The following is a 23,344-nucleotide window of genomic DNA, read 5'->3' as shown; positions in this document are numbered from 1 at the left end:
AGCATACAGCAGTGTTAATTATATTAATCGTGCTGTACACTACATCGCTAGTAATTATCTTCTAACTGGAAGTTTGTACCTTTTGACCTGTATTAGTCGTGTACTTTTATTTGCTAAATCCGGTGACCCGACACAGGAATCTTTCCCTAACTTCCCCTTAGCTGGTACTCAGCAATAGCTTGGGATATTCACTGGTTCAACACATCTTAGAAATGCCTCCATCACACACACCAAGGCATGGAACACACACACACACACGCAGCCATTTAAGAGTTATGGAGCATGCGCTACATATCATGAATGTTCTAAAGTTCTGGGGATAACACTTAAGTGAATAAGACGCAAATTTCTTGCCTTGTGCATACATTGACATGACATACACCAAACACATAACAAAATCTGCCACGTAACAGCCAAAGGAGGCACTGTACATACAACATCATTTCATTTAATCTCAACAGAATTACTCTTATTACCTACACATATTACTTAAAGAGAATTCTTATAATTAATAAGAATTAGGTTTTATTAACCTCATTATTATTGTGGTTCAAAGCTGAGGAAATTGAGGCTTAGGGAGGTTAAATAAGTTGCCTGTTGTAACACAGCAGTTAAGCGGCTGAGTCAAGGGTCAAAGCCTCTATGTGACTGGAGAGCTGGCATATGCGCATATGTTCTATTGCACGTTCTCTAAAAATGCAAACCCAGCACATCTCCCCAGTTATGGTTTGGATATTAATTTTGATATCTTCATTATGTTATTTTGTTTACTTAATTTTGCTTCGCTACTTTTAAATGAAAAGAACAAAGAGAAAACAGAACTTCCTTAAAATGCAATTACAGAATTATTATTTATTGCTTATTTGTCATTCTAAAGGTGCAGGGTATCTTGTAATGGACTCTGTTTCAATATTAGGTTTTCCTTTTTCCCCCTTACGCTCAACCATAAGGAGACAGATTTATGGTTTTTAGATCATGTCTTTCTCTGGTCTCAGATGGAAGCACAAATAGACATTGTTGTACATTTTTTAACTCTTTAAAAAATGAATATATCTTCAAGTTGATGTTTATAAGATGATTCTTTGAAGAATTTATAGCCTTAAAATTCTATTCTAAAACTCCAAATTACAACATCTCATAATGGAAGTAGCAAGAGTAGAGTTTTCATATTCTTTATAATTTTATCATTAATTTGTTGCAGTTCTTTCCAATTCTTGAACTGTGGTGGTTCTAACAAAAAAAAAGCTATGAAACTTTGAGATTATTTATTGTTGGGTGAGAGCCTGTAACAGAGCTAGATAAACTGGTAGTTTTACCAGTGCTTTGGATTTAAATATAGCATTAGGGCTCCGTGACTCCAACATTTAACTTGATTTATAGTTAGTGATGTAAAAATACCAGGGCTCAGATGGCCTGAAGTGACTTTGAAAATTAAGTAAAGAAGAAAATGTAATGACTAATATGAACTTGCTGTGAAATATTAATAATGCATTTCAAGTGAAGGAAGTAAGCAAGCAATAATTTATTCTGTGACATGAAATAAATCCCAAACTGTACTCTTTGCTAAAGGCATTTTCTAAATAAACACTCAATTTTTAAGTCACAAAGGAACTGAAGTTGAAACCATTAGTTACTGTATTCTGAGCTGTTTATTAAAACATTTCCCCCCCAGATATCCTTTTAAAAAAAAAAATCTAGTTTTGAAAGTTGAGTTAGGGTAGAAAAACAGCTCTAACCTAAAGAGGAATAGAGCATCTTTTAAAAGTATGCCAGGAGAAACTTCTTAATGATCCATGACAGTGTAAAATGACAGCTGCAACTGCTGAGTCAGTCTAAAAGAAAATCTAAATGTAGGAGAACCTGTAGCCTTTATTAATGACTCCCTAGGAATGTGGGCAAACAGCCAGGGCCAGGCATACAGCAATGCTTCTCTGATAACTGAGCATTCCAGACCTCCTAGATATAAATTTCTCCCAACTCCCTAAACCACAAATAATATCCTCAATATTCTGAATTAGGCAAGACACACAGGCATGTTAACCATATTATATTAATCTTCTAAATGTATTGCCCAAGGAGGAGACATGAAAGAGAACAGATTATCTCTACTGGAAGACTTAACACTTGAAAAGAGAAAAGGTTTAAAAATAAAATGCTTCAGAAGCAAACACAACGCACCCTTAATCTGCAAGTTTGCAGGAATTTGTTTTTCCCAGCCAGTGGGTGCATAAAAACACTGTGATAACACAAATATTTTGCCATACCAGTTAGAAGACCTTCTTTTTTCTTGGCATCTCAAAGTTACGGCAAAAGCATCCCTTAGGGGCTTCCCTGGTGGCACAGTGGCTGAGAGTCCGCCTGCCAATGCAGGGGACACGGGTTCGTGCCCCGGTCCGGGAAGATCCCACACGCCGCGGAGCGGCTGGGCCCGTGAGCCATGGCCGCTGAGCCTGCGCGTCCGGAGCCTGTGCTCCGCAACGGGAGAGGCCACTACAGCGAGAGGCCCGCGTACCGCAAAAAAAAAAAAAGCATCCCTTAGGATTTACATGGTAGGAATATAATTTTTTTTTCAAAGATGAAGTTACTCTAACTTGTCCATTGGACATAGGAGAAGTTTACCATAATTTACAAATTTTTCAGGAAAATATCAGCAACTCTGAACTACTATTCAGAAGGTGAGCTCTCAGTCTAAGTCAATTTTGATGAAATTGAATATTTCCAGGAAGTATTTGGAAATTTCTAGTGAAAGATGGGTATTTATGAAACCAGCAGCAAATGTAAATTACTTGTAACTATATAAAGGGATGTGACAGAGAAAACCCAAAGAAAAAGGAAAACAAGAGTGTTCCTAAAATGGTTCTGAAAGTGAGGTTCCTAAGCGGCAGCAAAGGCATCATCTGGCAACTTGTTAGAAATGCAATTCTCAGGCCCCACCCCCATACTCTTAAAACTAGTGACTCAGAAACACTGGGGTGGAGCCATGTATAGATAGTTTAACTAAAGTATTACCCCCTCAGGTGATTCCAGTGCAGCTAAGTTTAGAAACACCTCCTGGCTAAATTCTGATATGAACTGAGGGGAAAATATCCAGTTTTCACTTATACAAACAATCATGCAAAGATTCACCTGAAATAGTGTCACTTTTTTCTTTTTAGCCCAAAGACAAGGGTTTTTAAGGGCAGATAAAAGAGAAGTAATAATAAGGAAATGGAGTCACGGTCTAGAAGAGCCTTTGAAAAGGACTGTAGAATACGGCCACACAAAGCAACATTTAAAAGTAAAATTTTCTGATTCCATATATTGTTTTTTTTTGTTTTTCTCTTTTATTGAAGTATAGTTATTTACAATGTTGTGTTAGTTTCAGGTGTACAGCAAAGTGATTCAGTTACATACATATATATATATATATATATTTTTTTTTTTAAGAAAACAAACTTATGGTTACCAGGGGATAAGGAAGGGAGGGATAAATTGGGAGACTAGGATTGACATATACACACTACTATATATAAAATAGATAACTAATAAGGACCTACTGTATAGCACAGGGAACTCTACTCAATACTCTGTAATGGGCTATATGGGAAAGGAATCTTTAAAAAAATAAGGAAGAGTGGATGTATGTACAACTGATTCACTTTGCTGTACACCTGAAGCTAACACAACATTGTAAATCAACTATACTCCAATAAAAATTTTAAAAAACTTTAAATGATTATTTTACCATCTTAGTTGCTCTTATAGATTACGTCTGCTAAAATGCAGTTGAATAACAGCACGTTGACAATTTAAGTAAAATGCATTTGTAGATTTGAGTTCAAAGTTACTCCTTCCACTTTAACGAATCAGGCAATAATCTGAATTGCTTTTTTTTACTTAAAGTTTGTATTCCTAACCAAAAAAATAAGATAAAATAAATTAATGATTCCATATATTGTTAAAGAAAAAGGCTACAAAGTAGAATGGATAGTATTATAGCTTTTGTTATATCTACACACATAAACACAAACACATGCATATACACATCCTTATTAGTATTTAGATTAAAATATCTAGAAAGAAATAAATCTATTTACAGTGATTATCTTTGGCTGGTGAGATTATAATTAATTTAATTTCAGTTTGTTTTAAGCTATGTTTGCTATGTTAAATATCTATAACTCTATCACCTTGGAATTAAAATAATGCCATTTGTTTTACTGAACTTCCTCTAATATATATCCAAGTTGGAAAGAACTGCTGTTGAGAAGTTGGCATGGTAACCTACCACAATTAGCAAAATTCTTAAGTGATTGTAAGTGGTTCCCAAACTTGTTTACAGATTAGATTCACCTGAGACATTCAACCAATTCTGAAGGCTGTATCCCAGCCCCATGCCGCTGATCAAAGTTTGTAGATCACCACTGATGCCGATGATCTGTGTACACACACACACATATACATATAAATGCATACATATATTAGACTAAACATTGATTATATTCTCAAAAATCTGGGTTCAAAATGGAAATTTTTTGACTATTTAAACAAAGAAAAACCACACTTTTACTGGAATACTCTGACTGCATCATTCACTGATTAAGTACCAGCTTCTAAGTCCCTGCACAGTGATTTCATTGCATACTTCAATTTCAACCATAAGATGTTCAATTACATAACAAGTGAGTCAAAATCAGATTCCTTTCATTGTTTTGTGAATATTTTAATCACAAAATCTGTGATTACAAAATCCCTTTATAGCACATTGCACTGTGTTCGTTGACAGACAGAAACATGTATCCGCAGATTTTTGAGCCTGAAAGATGCTGTTGCCCTATTTTTGGAACACCAGGGAAAAGACCAACTGCTTCAGACTCTGTAAAAGATAAATTTCAGGGGAACTTGGCATATTTGGCAGATAGGGTTAAAACTTTGAATACAATGAATCCCCCCGAAACTTCAAGAACCAAGAGCAACGTCATTTGTATTATATGGTACTCCAAGAACTTAGAGCTGAAATACAGTTATGAGTAAACTGGTACTAAAAATATCTCAATTTTTGACATAGTGATAGTCTCAAAGAAAAGATTCATGGAAATGATTTCAAGAAATATCTAAAATTGCATCTAGTTTGTTCCACAGGATGAATTCATGTGATAAGATTCCTGATGTGATAGCTAAGTGTCACTTAGAGGTCTAGGAAGAGAAAGTTTCTTCCTAGCATCCCATCTTCACCTCAAGGTAGCCAAAACACACACACACACACACACACACACACACACACACATTTGGAACTCAAGGTTGATCTGGCTACCAAATAACAAAGGAAACCTCTTTGGAAAAATCTGAGCTGGAGGGATAGAAAAAATATTTCTCTGTTTTCCCACAAGTCAGTCACTATTCCTTTTTTTACAGACTTGTGAAGTTCTTGTGTTTTTTTCCCTCCTGACTTCCACTATGAAAGCAAGTGCACAAGTTTGGTATTCAAAGGGCTCTGTCTTCCCACCACACAGAAAACTCCTGTACAAAGAGTCAATGATCACAGTGATATCAGAAAATCCAACATGTGGGGAGAGTGCCTCAAATCCAGATGACTTACTTTCTAAACTTGCCATCACTTAGATTTATATGTAGTTTTATTTAATTCATTTCAAAATCTCAAACAGTATTAAAGAAGGGCATGAGGTAATTATATTTATTAAATAGGTCACCCCTATACTGATGGTGTTAGCATTTCTCAACAGGACCAAGGATTTCTTACACTTAAGGCATGTTTTCTGTTGGAGGAAAGAAATGTTCCATCAGTCTTCATATTAGCTCTTTGATAGGATTCCACTGTTTCCACCCAGTTATCTATATTCAATAAGGTAATCCTAGTTATTAACCTTATGTTTGTTCTGGCAATTGGGAAAGAAGATACACTGAATTATGGATATAAAAATGCGGTCAATGTTAGGGGGTAACCAACATTGTAAATCAACATGTTGGCGTTCTGCAGTGGAGAAAGCCTAGGCCTTGAGATCATTCCGATTCACATTCTGTCTCTGCCATGTTGCTTCATAAGCCACCTTGGGCGGGCTAATGAGCATACAAATCCATTTCCCTCAGCGAGGAGCAACAAAACCTATTTTTAAATGCTGTAGTGAGAATTGCATGAGATAACGTAAGTACTTGGTCTGGTGAATTTGACATGTAGTAGATACAAAATAAATGGTAGTTATTAAATCAATCTCTTTTCATACTTGTTAGTTAGAGCCAGTCCTTGATGTAAGGAATATCTCTTTAATTATTGACCATTGATTTTTTCTGAACCCTCAGAACTATGGACAAACCCTTGCTAAATGTTGCTGGATTTTTAAGAGTAACACTCCATTCATTAATTGATGGCAATCTCCTGGGTGAATGAGGCACCTTCCTTTAGGACCTGACTAGGCTACCCAGCATTGAAAAGTAGCATTTGCTCTTAGTTTGTTTCAACACCAGGTATTCTCCTGCTGTGATAGATAGAATAATGCCTGCACCCCCAAGATGTCCATGTCCTATTCCCTGCAACCTGTGAATATGCTGCCTGACATGGCAAAGGGACCTCTCAGATGTGACTACATTAACGACCTTGAGATGAGGGCAGTGGGTGGTGGGTATGCTAGGTTATTCAGGTGGGCCCAATATAATCACAGGGTTCTGAACTGAGCAGGACCCTGTGCGGCTCCTGGGCACGGGGAGTCTATCTGTTCAGCCTCCATGACCCTCCCTGAGTTCCAAAGGGCAGATTTGAACAACTGGTAATCTGGGAAGGGGAGGGATGCTGAGTGGAAGGAGGAAAAGCCAAGAAACAATAGTACAGCCTTGGGTCATGGTCCTGGTTCTGCCTCAAGGGATACACTTAACTATATCCTTAAGCCCTTTTATAGAATTAAAACCCAACAAATGGAAGATGTCAGCATTCTCCATACCAGAGAAGACCACCTGAGTCTGAGGCCAGACTGAAGGAACCTGAGAAACTCATCAAGAAGATTTCCTGAGATGAGATTAAAGAAGGGCAGGCCCTACACACACCCTAAGCTTATCAGCAGCCCCACCCTTGAACTATTGCCATAAAACTCCTCACCAAACTCCCCTAGGTTGGGACACATAGTTTTTGAGGGCAGGAGCTCTCTGTGTCCCCCTTTGCCTGGCAAAGCAACAAAGCTATTCTTTTCTACTTCACCCAAAAGTCTGCCTCTGAGATTCAATTCTGCACCGGTGTACAGAGAGGCTGGGCTTTTGGCAAGTTCTAACAAGGGAAAGAGGGAGGCGTGGAAGTCAGAATCAGAAAAAGATGTGAGCCATAGAAGGCAGGTTGCCTTTGGAAGCAGATAAACGCAAGGAAAGAGATGTTTCCCTGGAGCCTCCAGAAGAAATGTACGTTGGCCTACACCTTAATTTTAGCCCCCTAGGGCTCATTTTGGACTTCTGACCTCCAGAACTATAAGAAATGTGTGCTGGTTTCAAGCCTCTATGTTTGTGATAATTTGTTACAGTGACATTAGGAAATTAATGACCTATTCTCCCCCTATTTTAATGATTCACCAGGCCTTAGCCTTTCATGTCTACCAAGCATGCCTTATCCCATGGTTGTGGCCAAGTCCTGTCAAATTCCAGCTCCATGCTCCACATGTCTGCTAACCAGAATTTTCCTTGACCTCAGTTATGCTTACAACTAACACACCAGTTTTTCTGTTTAACTCTTGAGGTGCAGTCATACAGTGTTCACCTCTAGGTGGCCTCTGAATGGTGACTTGTACCCTAAATCTTACCCCCATTGGAAATTTGTCTGAAAAGCTAAAATTTGCCTGGCAAGCTAAATTTTGACTTCAATTTTGTAGCAGAGCTTATTCTATTTATACATGCCCTTTTTAAAGAAACTGACCAAGAGCTCTGATCTTAAATTTTAAATAAAGAAATGTATGTATTTAACATATAAGATGTAAATAATGTACTATTTTGACTTTCCTGCAGTAGGTGATAAAAATCAGGGAATATCTGTAGCCTTTATGTTGTATAGTAAAGGATTAGCTCAGCAGGTCTGGGATGCTCAAAACCTGCCCATTCCAAAGGTTTTCAGGGCTGGACCCTGAGCTACTCCTGGGAGATAACCTCTAAGCCCTTTAAACAACCTGCCTGATAAGAATGACTTTGTATACCTTGGGCCTTGGATCACACCAGATAGTTTATGCTAACAATGTGATTTATGACAAATACCTGTTTTTGTTCACCAGGGCCATCAGTTTGACCCCTAAGGAGGGAGCTCTGGTGACTCAGTAGCTAAGATCAGTCTTGCAGGCAGGTCTATGTGACTGACCACCAGTAAAAACCAAGGATATCAAGGCTTGGATGAGCTTCCCTGGTTGACAGCACTTTGCCTGTGTTGTCACCTATTACTGCTGGTAGAGTTAAGCACTGTCCGTGAGTTTCCACTGGGAGAAGACAACCAGAAGCCTGCACCTCTCTCTTGGACTCTGCCCTATGCACCCTTTTCCTTGCTGATTTTAATCTCTTTCCTTTTGCTGCAATAAACTATAACCATGAGTATAGTAGCTTATCTGAATTCTGGGAGTGCTTCTAGCAAATTATCAAACCTGAGGGTGGTCTTGGGGGCCCTCCAACATAAGATCGCAGACTTTTTCCTAACGCTTAAATGATCAGATGAGTAAAACTGGCTTTTCATAAACTTGCTAAATTTGTTTTAGAATTTCATGATCAAATAATTTTATCTCCAATCCTGACTTACCATTTCCTAATCCTGATTTACAATTTCACACACACATGTGCGTGCACACACACACACACTTACGTACAACTGCACGTGTGAGCACACACATACACACCACATTATATAATGTCTTGAAAAAGAAGACAATTATTCTACATTTGCTATGTCTCTCTCCTGATGAACAGTAGGTCTAGTCAACCACACACAGCCTACTCTATTAGAACATTTCATAGACAAGCACTTTTATCTCTTCCTTTGGTAGACTGGCGAAACCCAGCAGGATCCTGTGGAGCTCCTGGGCACAGAAGGCTTTCAAACAGTTTCTATTCAGGGAAGTGAGGGGATGCAGAGACAAGGGAGGAGAAGCCAAGAAACAACAGTGTAGCCTTGAGGTAGGGTCCTGATTCTGCCTCAAGGGATACACATAACAATATCTTTGAGCTCTTTACAGAACTAAAACACCCAACAAGTGGAAGATGTTAGCATTCTTCATTCCAGAGAAGATCACAACTTGATAACCTTGAGAAGCTCATCAGGAGACTAGCTGAGCCCAGATTAAAGGAGTGCAGGCCCTGCACCCACCCTGATCCTTATCAGCAACCCCACCCTTGAACCATTGCTATAAAACTCCTCAGTAAATCCTCCCGGGTTGGGACACACAGTTTTTGAAGCACAAGCCTACTGTGTCCCCCTCTGCCTGGCAAATCAATAGTTATTCTTTTCTACTTCACCCAAAACTCTGCCTCTGAGATTCGATTTGCCACCAGTGCACAGAGGCCAAGATTTTGGCATCACTGGTATATGTCTGCATTATTTCCTTTCAGGTACTTTGATTGAATATGAAATGAGCTAACATGTAAAAGTGATTATCTGAGGGATACTGCTCCCTCCCCTCCCTCCCTCGCTCCTTTCCTCCCTCCCCTCCTTCTTCCTTCCTTTCTTTCTCTTTCTCTCTCTCTCTCTCTCTCTTTCTTCCTTTTTCTTCTTTCCACCAGGACCAGGGGAAATTTCTTCCTATACTGCACATTAGGTCCAAGATTAAACCAAATCTGCCATGGCTTCAAGTTCAAGGCTCTTTCTGCTTCACAAACCTCTTTCCGTTACAATCTCTGAAAACCATGTCTAATACAAAAATGTTTCTGAATTTTGAATCTATTGGAGTCATAATGTCATGTTGATATGCTTTTGGAGAATTTAAGAGGTAATGCCGAATTCAACTTCTTATTGAAACCGAGAAGGACCCTGTGGGGCCCTCCTGGACACAAAAGCCTTTCCAGGTCCCCCATTTCTTATTTCCAGGGTAAAGGTTTCAGCCTCCTAGACCTGCCCTGAGTTCCAAAGCGCCAATTCAAACAGCTACTAATCAAGGAAAGAGGGAATGCAGTAACAAAGGAGGAACAATCAAGAAACTATAGTGCAGCAATTAAACCAGGATCCTGGTCTCCTCAAGGAATATATATAACAATCTTTGAGCCCTTCTGCAGGAACTAAGGCCCCCACCCAGGTGGAGGATGGTAACTTCTGGATGAGCACAAGATTCCTGGAGCACCACCCTGTTACCTCACCACCAACCAACAGCCCTCACCCCAAATTCTGCCTATAAAAACTTCTCCCCCAAATCCATCAAAGAGGTCGGGGTTTTTTAAAGGACAATTTACCTATTTCCCTTGCTTGGCCCTGCAATAAACCTTTCTTTGCTCCAACCTCTGATGTTTCAGTTTGGCATTGGGCACAGGAACTTATGTTTGGTAACATTCCCCCATCACCAATCACATCCGCCTATTCCCACAGCATTACTTCATACAGTGGTTTTAGATCATCCTGTAGAACCGGAGCCAAGTTAGATGGATGATGTATCTAATCTCCAAATTGGACAGATTATTTACATCACAATAAAATAAAGGCCTTTGTTTTTCTCATATATTAATACATATATGAAGTCTATTACATTTTTTCAGGACCTTGTTTTCTGCAAAGGTTTAGCAATCTGTTATTTGAAGCAGAACGTTTTCTAAAGAAATAAGTACACTAAACTGTGTCCTTTGGAAATTTGTTTTAGTTCATATTTTTAAAATGCCATAAACCCAGGGCTTTCCATTGGTTGAGTTAATACAGCCTCCTAATTTGATTTTAGCTCCCAAATGTGTCCTTGCTTTGGTGACACCTAAAAACATTCTTGTGTACATTCACATGAAGACTACAAATATTTCTGCAGTATTTCTAAGTGGGTTTACTAAAGTGTAATAGCAATGAAATCTTTCTGCAAATTACATTTTACAAAAAATAACTGAACGTGAAGTATGAAGTATGGTTGTAATACTGAAAACAAATGATCAAAATGACTTAAATAAATGCATGTATTTAATATTAAGTATGAGTCTTTTTCAATTAAATAGAACTGATCATGGCAGTACACTTAAAATGCTAAACAATTAGTTCGTGACCTTATAAAAAACAGATTTGTGGAAGTCATGCTTGTCTTAAGTGTAGTATTTGTCCTTCAGTTGGAAGTGCTATAAATTAATTTTAAAGCAAAGCATATGACCCCATGGAATGTTTTAAATGAAATCCTTCCTACTAGGACAACAAAACATCCAGGACATCGAGTACTTCTAGCAATCAAGAGTGTTTTGTTTGTATTTGAGAATGTTAACATTCAACTCTTTCTATATTCATCTATCTTTCTAATTTTCAAAAGGCATACTGGAAAAGAGAGGCGATATTCCCTTAGAATATTCATATTAAAATAGATAGGCGTTTTCTTATTCAGAAGATGTTAAAAGCTTTTTCACACATTTTTATTCGAAAGTAATTTTTAGTCACCTTTCATTAAATAAAAACTGACTTCCTTTAATAATCTTAAATAATCATTACAATAATTACTCAAAAGTTACAGAGAGGAAATTAATCAATATCTGGGTTGAGATTTTGACTTTTACATAGCAAGAGGTTTGTGAAGCAGAAAAAGCCTTGGACTTGAAGTCACAACAGATCTGGTTTTTGGTCTTGGACTGGCTCATCCACTTGCCTGCCAGCATGACCTTGATCAAATTAGTTACTCATTTTGATCCCATCTGATCTAATACATGAGGAGTCTATGTTATTAATGACTTTTTAACCTGATGGCCATAAAGACAACAGACCGGAAAATAACTACTAGTACAGCAAAGGGGAAAAGCAATGCCATCTTGCTGAGCTCAGTCCTACTTCTACAGGTTTCCCCCTTTCCGATCCTCAAACTGGAAAAATTCTTCCAATCAAAAATAATCTCAATAACAGACAAGATGGTGATGGCAGTGGTACTTAGCATGTGGGACTGGAGGTGAGGTGGAAAGTAAGACTGTAACAGGGAAGAGCCAATTCTGACTCCATGTTGGATCTGTTTCTTTGACTTTAACCTTTGCTTTTCGTTGCTTTTGTTATTATAATCATACATAATGGCCTGCCTCAGGGAACCCTGCCCCCCTGCCTGAATGTTAAATTAAAGTACCTCTGTTCAGCTCACAGGGAGACAATCTGACCCTGCCCAACTGTGAATGGCTGCAGAAAAGAAGAAATTAACACAGCCCCTCCTCATGCTGGCCAAGCCAGGCAAAACTAGTGGCTTTTTACTTTACTTCCTCACCTCCTACCCCCCCACCCCGCTCTGTTCTATAAAAGAAACTGGCATCCAGACCCCGATAAGATGGTTTCTTGGGGACCCTAGTCCACCATCTTCTTGGTCTGCCAGCTTTCTGAATAAAGCCGCTATTCCTTGCTTCAACCCCTCGTCTCCCAATTTATTGGCCTGTCGTGTGGTGAGCTGAGCAAGCTTGGACTCCGTAACAAGGTGATCAACTGAATATTTTACAATACAACATTTCAGGATGATGTGAAACTCAGGATGAATTTCTTTAGTCCTAGTTTGAGGTGGCCCCCCAACCTGTGTTATGTTTTGAGAAAGACAGCATATGCATATTACAAAAAACATGCTACGTGAGATATATACTGGAAGTCTCTGTACTCTTCTAATTGAGAAATGAGACTGAGTCAAGAGCAGCAATCCTAAGAAATATTTTACTGTAAAATATTAGACCTCAACATGTTGGATTTGGACTATGATCAAGGTTTTCATTGTATCCCACTGAAAGAATATTACTATAACTATTTCTAGTCATTGTAATTACTGCCATTATAAATCTCCTACATTCTTTATAGCATGTGTACTTGTGAAATAACTGTTTCATCTTTTTACTCATGACTAAAAAATAATACTTGAAAAGAGAAGGCAACCAAAAGAATAAAAGTACCCCAGTGATACAACAGACAGATTAAAGGTGTTCCTGCTACCACAGAACTTCAAAGAAATCTTTAAACCTCATTAAACAAAGAGGCAAGAGCAACATATCTTAAGAAAGTTTTTTAATTTGGTTTGCTTATTAAATACAATGTATTTTCTCTTTAAGCACGTTTCAGAGTTCACTGTATTGTTTGTGACTTTTAAAAGTTAATTGAAATGCCAAAGTTTTGAGCATGAAGAATAAATTTCATTTGACCTTTTAAGAAAAACTGTTCTTGTGTAGTCTTTGGAAGACAAAATCTGTCTTCTCTACCAATCACATTAAAATGAGCCAGGTGGCGGATTGCTTAAATATCTCGCCTTTCATCTCTGGAGACTGGGGTTTAAATGTGTCTTAAAAGAAATACCCCAGAGTGATTTGTGTATACCTTGAAGCCCATACAATTGGGCCTTAAGTAGTAATAACTTGCAGCTGTGGAGATTCTCTTACAAATCATCAGAAAAGTCATAGGACGAGATAGCAGGGCTTCAGTAAAAGTATAAAGGCCACCCAGATAATCCATATACGATAAAGCTTATAAAAATAATGAACTTTCCTTGTCAATGAAAACTACCAAATGAGTTATTGGTCTTAAAAAAAAAGAGACCAACAGAGAAAGAAAAATGAGTAGTCTCAGTTCAGATTAAGCAGTGAAAGCATCCCTAAAGACATGCAAATTATAATGGTAAATGAAAATAAATAAGCCAAAAGGATAGCTTACTAGTGCCCTCTAGTGTACTGTCTCTCCTGTTTTCTATGAAGTATGACTTTTTAATTTTATTTTTCTACACTATAATAAATAGTGTTTTGAATATAATTTCTAGAACTGAAAACACAAAAGAAATAATTAAAAGCTATAAGCCTTTAAAACTCAAATATTAACATTATCAGGAAAAAGTTAAAAGAACAAGCAACCTAATAATATTATTACACGGTATTAATGTCAATAAACTGACATTAGTGGCAAAGAAAGACGGACAGACAGGAAACTGATATCATTTCCCCTTCCCCATGCTTGGGCAAAGAAGCCTTCTCCCTGAAAAATGTTTTGCTTCACAGTCACTGTGTTTTGCATCCTAACTGTATCAAGTGCCAACCAAACAGATTGTTTGCTAATTGATATCATAAAGCAAGAGGGCCCAGTGAAGGATGACAATTCTGACTCTAGCAAACAGCAGCTGATGTAGAGCTTGATAGAAATGCTGTCATTTTCAACACAAACTGCCTAGAATTGACTTTTCACTGTAAATATAGAGAGACGTGACAGAAGCCTCGTACACCCACCTTTTTTTTTTTTTTAAATGAAATGACAATTCTCTTACAATATTTCTGTTACCAGTTCTAGTTTAGCTGGTAGCATCTTAAAGAAAATAAGTTGTAGGGGTATCATTCAGACTCTGTACACAGCATTTACAGACAAGCTAAAAGCTTTTGCCCATAGCCACATGCAGGCTCAGGAAGAACATTATGTTTGCTTACAGATTTTTAGAATGGAATAAAACAGCCAGTGCAGGAACTCTCTCTATATTAAAAATTGCAATATGTCAATAAATTAGGATAGTAAAAGGTATACGCTACTTCAAGTACAGTCGTCTCTTAGCATCTAAGGGCATTTGGGTTCAGGACCCCTGCGGATATGAAAACTCACAGGTACTCAAGTCTCAAGTATAAACTGGCACAGTCCAGTCGGTCCTCTCTTTCGGTGGGTTCCCCATCCACGGATATGGGGGGCTGATGATATTGATAAATTCAACCACAGCGTAATTGAAAATAAAAATTATTTTCACATTTCTATGCATCCTTCACAGCAAAATGCTTTTTCTTAAGTGGGACTTAGCCTGTCAGAATAGAAGAGCAGTACTTAAATGAAGCATGTATGTGTGTGTGTGGTGGGGGGTGGGTACTTACAAGGCACTGATAAATGTCTAAGGTGAAATCAAATGAAATGTGATTCCACACAAGAGTTTTTTGAACATGGGTTCCTAAAGAACAATGGCCACATGACGCAAATAATTCAAGAAAATGATAAAGGCATTCTGAGAAAGAAGGAACGATAATGAAGGGATCTGGAAGTTTCCAGTTTACCTCCCAAGGAGGCAGATGGAGGAAGAGGTAACGTACTGCATGGCAAAAACACAGCAGTCTACTTCAGGTATTCAAAATCAAAAGAGCAATTATTTTAAAGAATATATTTACACTTTTTAGCTATTTGCACTTTGTTAAATAATTTCACTTCATCTCAAACTTGACTCTTCCTTTCTGTTTTGCAGAGTAAAATCTGATGAATAAAAATAGATGGATTACAAAAACAACAGAACAGACTTTCTTCTCAAGTGTTCGTGGAACATGCCCCAGGAGAGATCATATCATGGATCACAAATCAAGCCTTGGTAAATTTAAGAAAACTGAAATGGTATCAAGTATCCTTTCCGACCACAACGCTATGAGACTGATATCAATTAAAGGCAAAAAATGTAAAAAACAGAAACATGGAGGCTAAACAATACACTACTAAATAACCAAGAGATCACTGAAGAAATCAAAGAGGAGATCAAAAAATACCTAGAAACAAATGACAATGAAAACATGACAACCTAAAACCTATGGGATGCAGCAAAAGCAGTTCTAAGAGGGAAGTTTATAGCAATACAATCCTACCTCAAGAAACAGGAAACATCTCAAATAAACAACCGAAACTTACACCTAAAGCAATTAGAGAAAGAAGAACAAAAAAACCCCAAAGTTAGCAGAAGGAAAGAAATCATAAAGATCAGATCAGAAATAAATGAAAAAGAAGGAAACAATAGCAACGATCAATAAAACTAAAAGCTGGTTCTTTGAGAAGATAGACAAAATTGATAAACCATTAGCCAGACACATCAAGAAAAAAAGGGAGAAGACTCAAATCAATAGAATTAGAAATGAAAAAGGAGAAGTAAAAACTGACACTGCAGAAATACAAAGGATCATGAGAGATTACTACAAACAACTATATGCCAATAAAATGGACAACCTGGAAGAAATGGACAAATTCTTAGAAAAGCTCAACCTTCCGAAACTGAACCAGGAAGAAATAGAAAATATGAACAGACCAATCACAAGCACTGAAATTGAGACTGTGATTAAAAATCTTCCAACAAACAAAAGCCCAGTACCAGATGGCTTCACAGGTAAATTCTATCAAACATTTAGAGAAGAGCTAACACCTATCCTTCTCAAACTCTTCCAAAATATAGCAGAGGGAGGAACATTCCCAAACTCATTCTATGAGGCCACCATCACCCTGATGCAAAAACCAGACAAAGATGTCACAAAGAAAGAAAACTACAGGCCAATATCACTGATGAACATAGATGCAAAAATCCTCAGCAAAATACTAGCAAACAGAATCCAACAGCCCATTAAAAGGATCATACACCATGATCAAGTGGGGTTTATCCCAGGAATGCAGGATTCTTCAATATATGCAAATAAATCAATGTGATACACCATATTAACAAATTGAAGGAGAAAAACCATATGATCATCTCAATAGATGCAGAGAAAGCTTTCAACAAAATTCAACTCCCATTTATGATAAAAACTGTCCAGAAAGTAGGCACAGAGGGAACCTAACTCAACATAATAAAGGCCATGTATGACAAACCCACAGCCAACATCATTCTCAATAGTGAAAAACTGAAACCATTTCTTCTAAGATCAGGAACAAGACAAGGTTGCCACTGTCACCACTATTATTCAACACAGTTTTGGAAGTTTTAGCCACAGCAATCAGAGAAGAAAAAGAAATAAAAGGAATCCAAATTGGAAAGAAGAAGTAAAACTGTCACTGTGTGCAGATGACATGATACTATACATAGAGAATTCTAAAGATGCCACCAGAAAACTACGAGAGCTAATCTATGAATATGGTAAAGTTGCAGGATACAAAATTAATGCACAGAAATCTCTGGCATTCCAATACACTAATGATGAAAAATTCTGAAAGAGAAATTAAGGAAACACTCCCATTTACCATTGCAACAAAAAGAATAAAATACCTAGGAAGAAACCTACATAGGGAGACAAAAGACCTGTATGCAGAAAACTATAAGACACTGATGAAAGAAATTAAAGATGATACCAACAGATGCAGTGATATGCCATGTTCTTGGATTGGAAGAATCAATATTGTGAAAATGTCTATACTACCAAAAGCAACCTACAGATTCAATGCAATCCCTATCAAACTACCAATGGCATTTTTCACAGAACTAGAACAAAAACTTGCACAATTTGTATGGAAACAGAAAAGACCCCGAATAGCCAAAGCAATCTTGAGAAAGAAAAACGGAGCTGGAGGAATGAGGCTCCCTGACTTCAGACTATACTACAAAGCTACAGTAATCAAGACAGTATGGTACTGGCACAAAAACAGAAATATAGATCAATGGAACAGGATAGAAAACCCAGAAATAAACCCACACACATATGGTCACCTTATCTATAATAAAGGAGGCAAGAATATAAAATGGAGAAAAGACAGCTTCTTCAATAAGTGGTGCTGGGAAACCTGGACAGGTACATGTAAAAGAATGAAATTAGAACACTTCCTAACACCATACACAAAAATAAACTCAAAATGGATTAAAGACCTAAATGTAAGGCCAGACACTATCAAACTCTTAGAGGAAAACATAGGCAGGTCACTCTATGACATAACTCACAGCAAGATCCTTTTTGACCCACCTCCTAGAGAAATGGAAATAAAAGCAAAAAGAAACAAATGGGACCTAATGAAACTTCAAAGCTTTTGCAAAGCGAAGGAAACTTTAAACAAGATGAAAAGACAACCCTCAGAATGGGAGAAAATATTTACAAACGAAGCAACTGACAAAGGATTAGTCTCCAAAATATACAAGCAGCTCATGAAGCTCAATACCAAAAAAACAAACCCAATACAAAAATGGGCAGAAGATCTCATTAGACATTTCTCCAAAGGAGATATACGGATTGCCAACAAACACATGCAAGGATGCTCAACATCACTGATCATTAGAGAAATGCAAATCAAAACTACAATGAGGTATCACCTCACACCAGTCAGAATGGCCATCATCAAAATATCTAGAAACAATAAATGCTGGAGAGGGTGTGGAGAAAAGGGAACCCTCTTGCACTGTTGGTGGGAATGTAAATTAATACAGCCACTATGGAGAACAGTATGGCGGTTCCTTAAAAAACTAAAAATAGAACTACCATATGACACAGCAATACCACTACTGGGCATATACCCAGAGAAAACCATAATTCAAAAAGAGTCATGCACCACAATGTTCATCGCAGCACTATTTACCATAGCCAGGACATGGAAGCAACCTAAGTGTCCATCGAGAGAAGAATGGATAAGGAAGATGTGGCACATATATACAATGGAATTACTCACCCATAAGAAGAAATGAAATTGAGTTATTTGTAGTGAGGTGGTTGGACCTAGAGTCTGTCATACACAGTGAAGTAAGTCAGAAAGAGAAAAACAAATACCATATGCTAAGACAAATATATGGAATCTAAAAAAGAAAAAAATGGTTATGAAGAACCTAGGGTCAGGATGGGAATAAAGAGGCTGACCTACTAGAGAATGGACTTGATGACACAGGGAGGGGGAACGGTAAGCTGGGACAAAGTGAGAGAGTATCACTGACATATATACACTACCAAATGTAAAATAGATGGCTAGTGGGAAGCAGCTGCATTGCACAGGGAGATCAGCTCAGTGCTTTGTGACCACCTAGAGGGGTAGGATAGGGAGAGTGTGAGGGAGACACAAGAGGGAGGAGATATGAGAATATATATATATATATATATATATATATATGTGTGTGTAGCTGATTCACTTTGTAATACAGCAGAAATTAACGCAACATTGTAAAGCATTTATACACCAATAAAGATGTTAAAAAAACAGATGAAGTATACTCAGAAAATTTTCAAAGTAGAAGGGAAGCTCAGAGATCATCTGGTTTACTCATCCTCAGATCTCATCAGTTAGCAAAGGAGGAAACTGAGGCACAAAGAGGTAAAATCAGATATGTTTAAAATCATGCAGCAAATAGGTAGCAGAGCCAGAAGTAAAATGAGTCTCTAGTTATTCTAGCCATAGTTTTTCAACTAGCTATTTTGGATGTAATACAAAGTCTTTCTTAAAAATACTTAAAAGAGCTCAATTTTCTACTGTTTCAGTGTAAGTTTTAACAACTTAATTGTTAAAATGGGCAAAAGAACAGACCCAATGGAACAAACGGCAGAATGGATGGAAATCCCATCACAGCTGATGTCAAATTGTTTTGCAGTCTAAAGTTAATCCTCAGGTAGTACCTGATGGACTTTTAATTAAGCAGCAAACATCTATACGTATGTGTCTGTCAATTTACTCTGTACATTCTGTTTGAAAAAGATTAACTGACACAATCTAGGGGCTTGGTTATATTATGAGTTAACCTCACACTGCCATTTATTTTTCTTATTGCTAAAATTCTCTTCTCTTTACCCTAAATTTGTAGAGGAAATTTTTGAAAACAGTCATTTTGTTTATCATCTCTACTGAACACAGTCTAACATTATTCATTCAAACTGATTTTTTCATATATTATTTTTATACTGTATTCAAAGTTTTTGCCTAATTTTCAGATGATTCCAATTGAACGTCTGCCTATATCCTGAGGCTCAATTCTCAGATTTCTTAGGTAGGAAGCTGACTTAGTACACTGGGCATATATGATACCACCAAAACTGGATCCTTTGTGAGCACCAACAAGAAACCCAGGAAGTGAGGAAGATCTAGATCATAACAGGGAAAATAACAAAGTAACTGAAACTGGTGCTTGAACCTCCTACACCTCCCTATCGCCCTTTACTGGATCTGCTCAACAGAAGAAGGATGTATGGAAAAAAGTACACAGACTGAAAACAAAAAAGGGAGGAGGAATTTGGACTCAAAGTGTTCACTATCCAATTTCACTTCATTTCAAAGTTATAATCCATATGACTTGGTTCTCCCTCTCTGGTGAGTACTAGTGCCACTGTGCCATATGCTACTGTGTGGACTCATGTCTCCCTTTGTTATCCTTTAATTGGCTTGACCTATGGGAAGGGTGGCTTGCAACCAAGCTAACAACATAAATCCACTCCAGGCTCTATAAAATCCACTACAGACAGCTCTTCTGGGAGAATAAAAAGAAAGGAGCAATTTATCCAAAGTTCATACTTCTTCATGCATCTCATATACCAAAGCATGTATTTTATAGCATGATAACAGGTAACGATTCTTTTGCTTATAATTTGAACTTCCTCCCCTGCCATGTAGTTAATGCATAATGAAGATTTGAAATCGTACCAATGTATGAAAAGCACAATTTAAACAGATAAAGTCAAAATTGCAGTTAGAAAACTAACTTTTGGTTACCAATTTTAATTCAAGAAATTCTAATAGGTAAAAAAAATTGGATGCTAGATTCTTTTAAAATATTAGCTCAGTAAAAATAGTGGAAAAAGTCAAGTTACCAAAGAAAACTCATTTTATATCTCTATAAATGTAGACTATTAAAAAACAATAACACAAAAGTAGTTACACATCATAAACAAAAGAAAAAGAAAAATTGCCAAAATTGGTGAACATAGAACTATTTGAAAGTTCTTCTTAAGACCAAAAGTCACAAATCTCTTGTGATCTGGGCATATTATTTTTTTGGTTGATACTTTTTTTTTTTTTTTTTTTTGCGGTACGCGGGCCTCTCACTGTTGTGGCCTCTCCCGTTGTGGAGCACAGGCTCCAGAAGCGCAGGCTCAGCGGCCATGGCTCACAGGCCCAGCCGCTCCACGGCATGTGGGACCTTCCCCGACCGGGGCACGAACCCGCGTCCCCTGCATCGGCAGGCGGACTCTCAACCACTGCGCCACCAGGGAGGCCTGGTTGATACATCTTTTATTAATATATCTTCATACACATTTTATAGAGTCATGGTTAAATTTTATATACTTTGGGGACACACTGAATGATAGCTCTTAAATTCTTTGGGCTGTGAAAATGCTTAAATAGACCCATCTAAGAATAGATTTTGAAGCATGCATGATATTCCCAATTTTAGCAGAATAAAGATAATGACTGAAATATCAAGAAGCATTATGCATGCATTTCATAAAAGAGTATTTTAATTATATTCCATGAACTCATCTATGTCCTCCAAGATCCCTGTTTAAGCATGTCAAGTGGTCGTGACTTAATAATAACTTTCAGCTAATCAATCTGTCTAAGTGTTTTTGGGAGAAAAACAACTCTAGTAGAGCTGCATTACTTAAAAATCATTAACTTTCTTTTCAAAACCATCCACCTTATTTATTGCTAGTCCTTGATACTGATTCAGTGTTTTGGTTAAATATGTGTCATATTTATATTATCTCAAAATGTCCCTTTTCTTTCCTCAATGGATCCATCTTTTGAAAGACTAAGGGAATTATGTTGTGATATAAGTCTGAGGAAACTAACAGCAACAACGGCAACAAAAGGTAAAGGAAATGACGTTCCAAGCTGTCACTTTAAGAAACCATCAACCTTGTGGGATTATATCCAAAGAGTACAACAATTCCGAAATATTTTCCATAAGGCATATGACAATATTGAATGAACAATTAAGCCCTTATGATAGTACCATCATACTAAAGCATTTGATAATTGAATTAAAAGTTTTGTATGTAGCTATAGGAAGTTAAATTTTTATGAAATTAAAATAGCCTTGCTCCATATGAAAGACTAAAAAATACTTAATAAAATGATAATAAAGCTTTCTGGGTGACCCTAATAGTATTTTAAAAAGCATGATATTTTCATTGCATAGACTTCCATACTTTGTACTTTTTGAAAATACAGACTCCCCCACGAAAGGGACTCCAGATACTTTCTAGACTAATGCAAGCCTAATAGAGAAAGGGCAACACCCAGATGATCATCCAACCTACTGATGGGAAGAGAAGTTCGTTAGTTCACAAGGCAGAGACATACGTTTTTGTTTTGTTTCTTTGAAATGTTAGTTATTTGATCATTTTCCCCTTACATATAAGAGGTGGATACTAATATCATATTTATATGACAGATCAGGAAACTAAATCTTAGAGAGATTTAGCAACTTGTATAACATCATACAGATAGTAATTGGCAAAGTTAGAGTTTATAGCAAATGTTTCTGAACCCAAATCTTACAATTTTAATTCTTATATTCTCTGTAAGATGACTCTAAGTTATATATTCCAGCAATATTCCTTCTGCTGTAGATGGCAGGGCTTCCAAATGACTGAGAGTCAAAGCTGAATCCCCACAGACACAGAAATTTTCCAACGCCCATTCAAAAGTAATACAAGTAAATATGCCTCTAAAAGTCCACTAATCGCTAACTTCACACCTCCCCAAAACCTACATTACATTAGATCGCTGCTTAAAACAGCTGAGAGCTTCCTTCCCCTAGCAAGACAGTAATGTAGTTAGGTTTTTTTTCCCTCCAGATTTGACTAGCAGCCTCATGTTTAACACACCCAATGATACCCCAGACAAAGGTGAGGACTCTACCAATCCCTAGAGAATGTCCCTTTGCCATTCATAATTATTTTTAACACCCTCCTTTCTGAACACTCTAGAAACACGAAAATATCCACCTGCCCGAGGAGTGAAGATAATTGGCAACAACCCAAAACACATCAATTCTTACTAAGTTCTTACTTAGCTCTTACAAAGGAATAAAAAGTCAACTTTCCCAAGCCATTTTCTCAGGTCTAACATACCTACTCTGTTAGAAATTTGGGTCTAGGAGTAGTCAGTGATTTGACTTAAATCACTATCTTTAAAAACTTGCTTTTAGCATTCAAAATGAAAAAGAAAAAAGAAAGAAAAGAAAAAGGAAAAAAAGAGAAACCATAGTATTATTAGAATAAAAATCAAGTCTATATTTATAGGATTTTGAATATAGAAAAGCACATGAATAGGAAGATATCATTCAAAAACAGTTGAATTTAACCTCATAAATATACTTCTGTACTTAAAATATAAATAATACTGAAAGAAAAGTGATAGAAAAAACACAGGACAAAAGGTTCAAATCATAATTATTTTAAAAATTACAAACCAATAAAAAACGGTTGTCCTACAGTTAAAGAATGAGATTAGAAGATGTATAAATCATAAAAAGTAAATATCAGATAAATTAACTCAATCTTCACTGTTCTCAAAGAAATACAAATGTAATCAACAAATGCATTTTATCTACAC

The sequence above is a fragment of the Pseudorca crassidens genome, chromosome 13 (genome assembly GCF_039906515.1).
Source record: "Pseudorca crassidens isolate mPseCra1 chromosome 13, mPseCra1.hap1, whole genome shotgun sequence".
NCBI classification, from domain to species: Eukaryota; Metazoa; Chordata; class Mammalia; order Artiodactyla; family Delphinidae; genus Pseudorca; species Pseudorca crassidens.
This window is presented reverse-complemented; position numbering follows the sequence as displayed.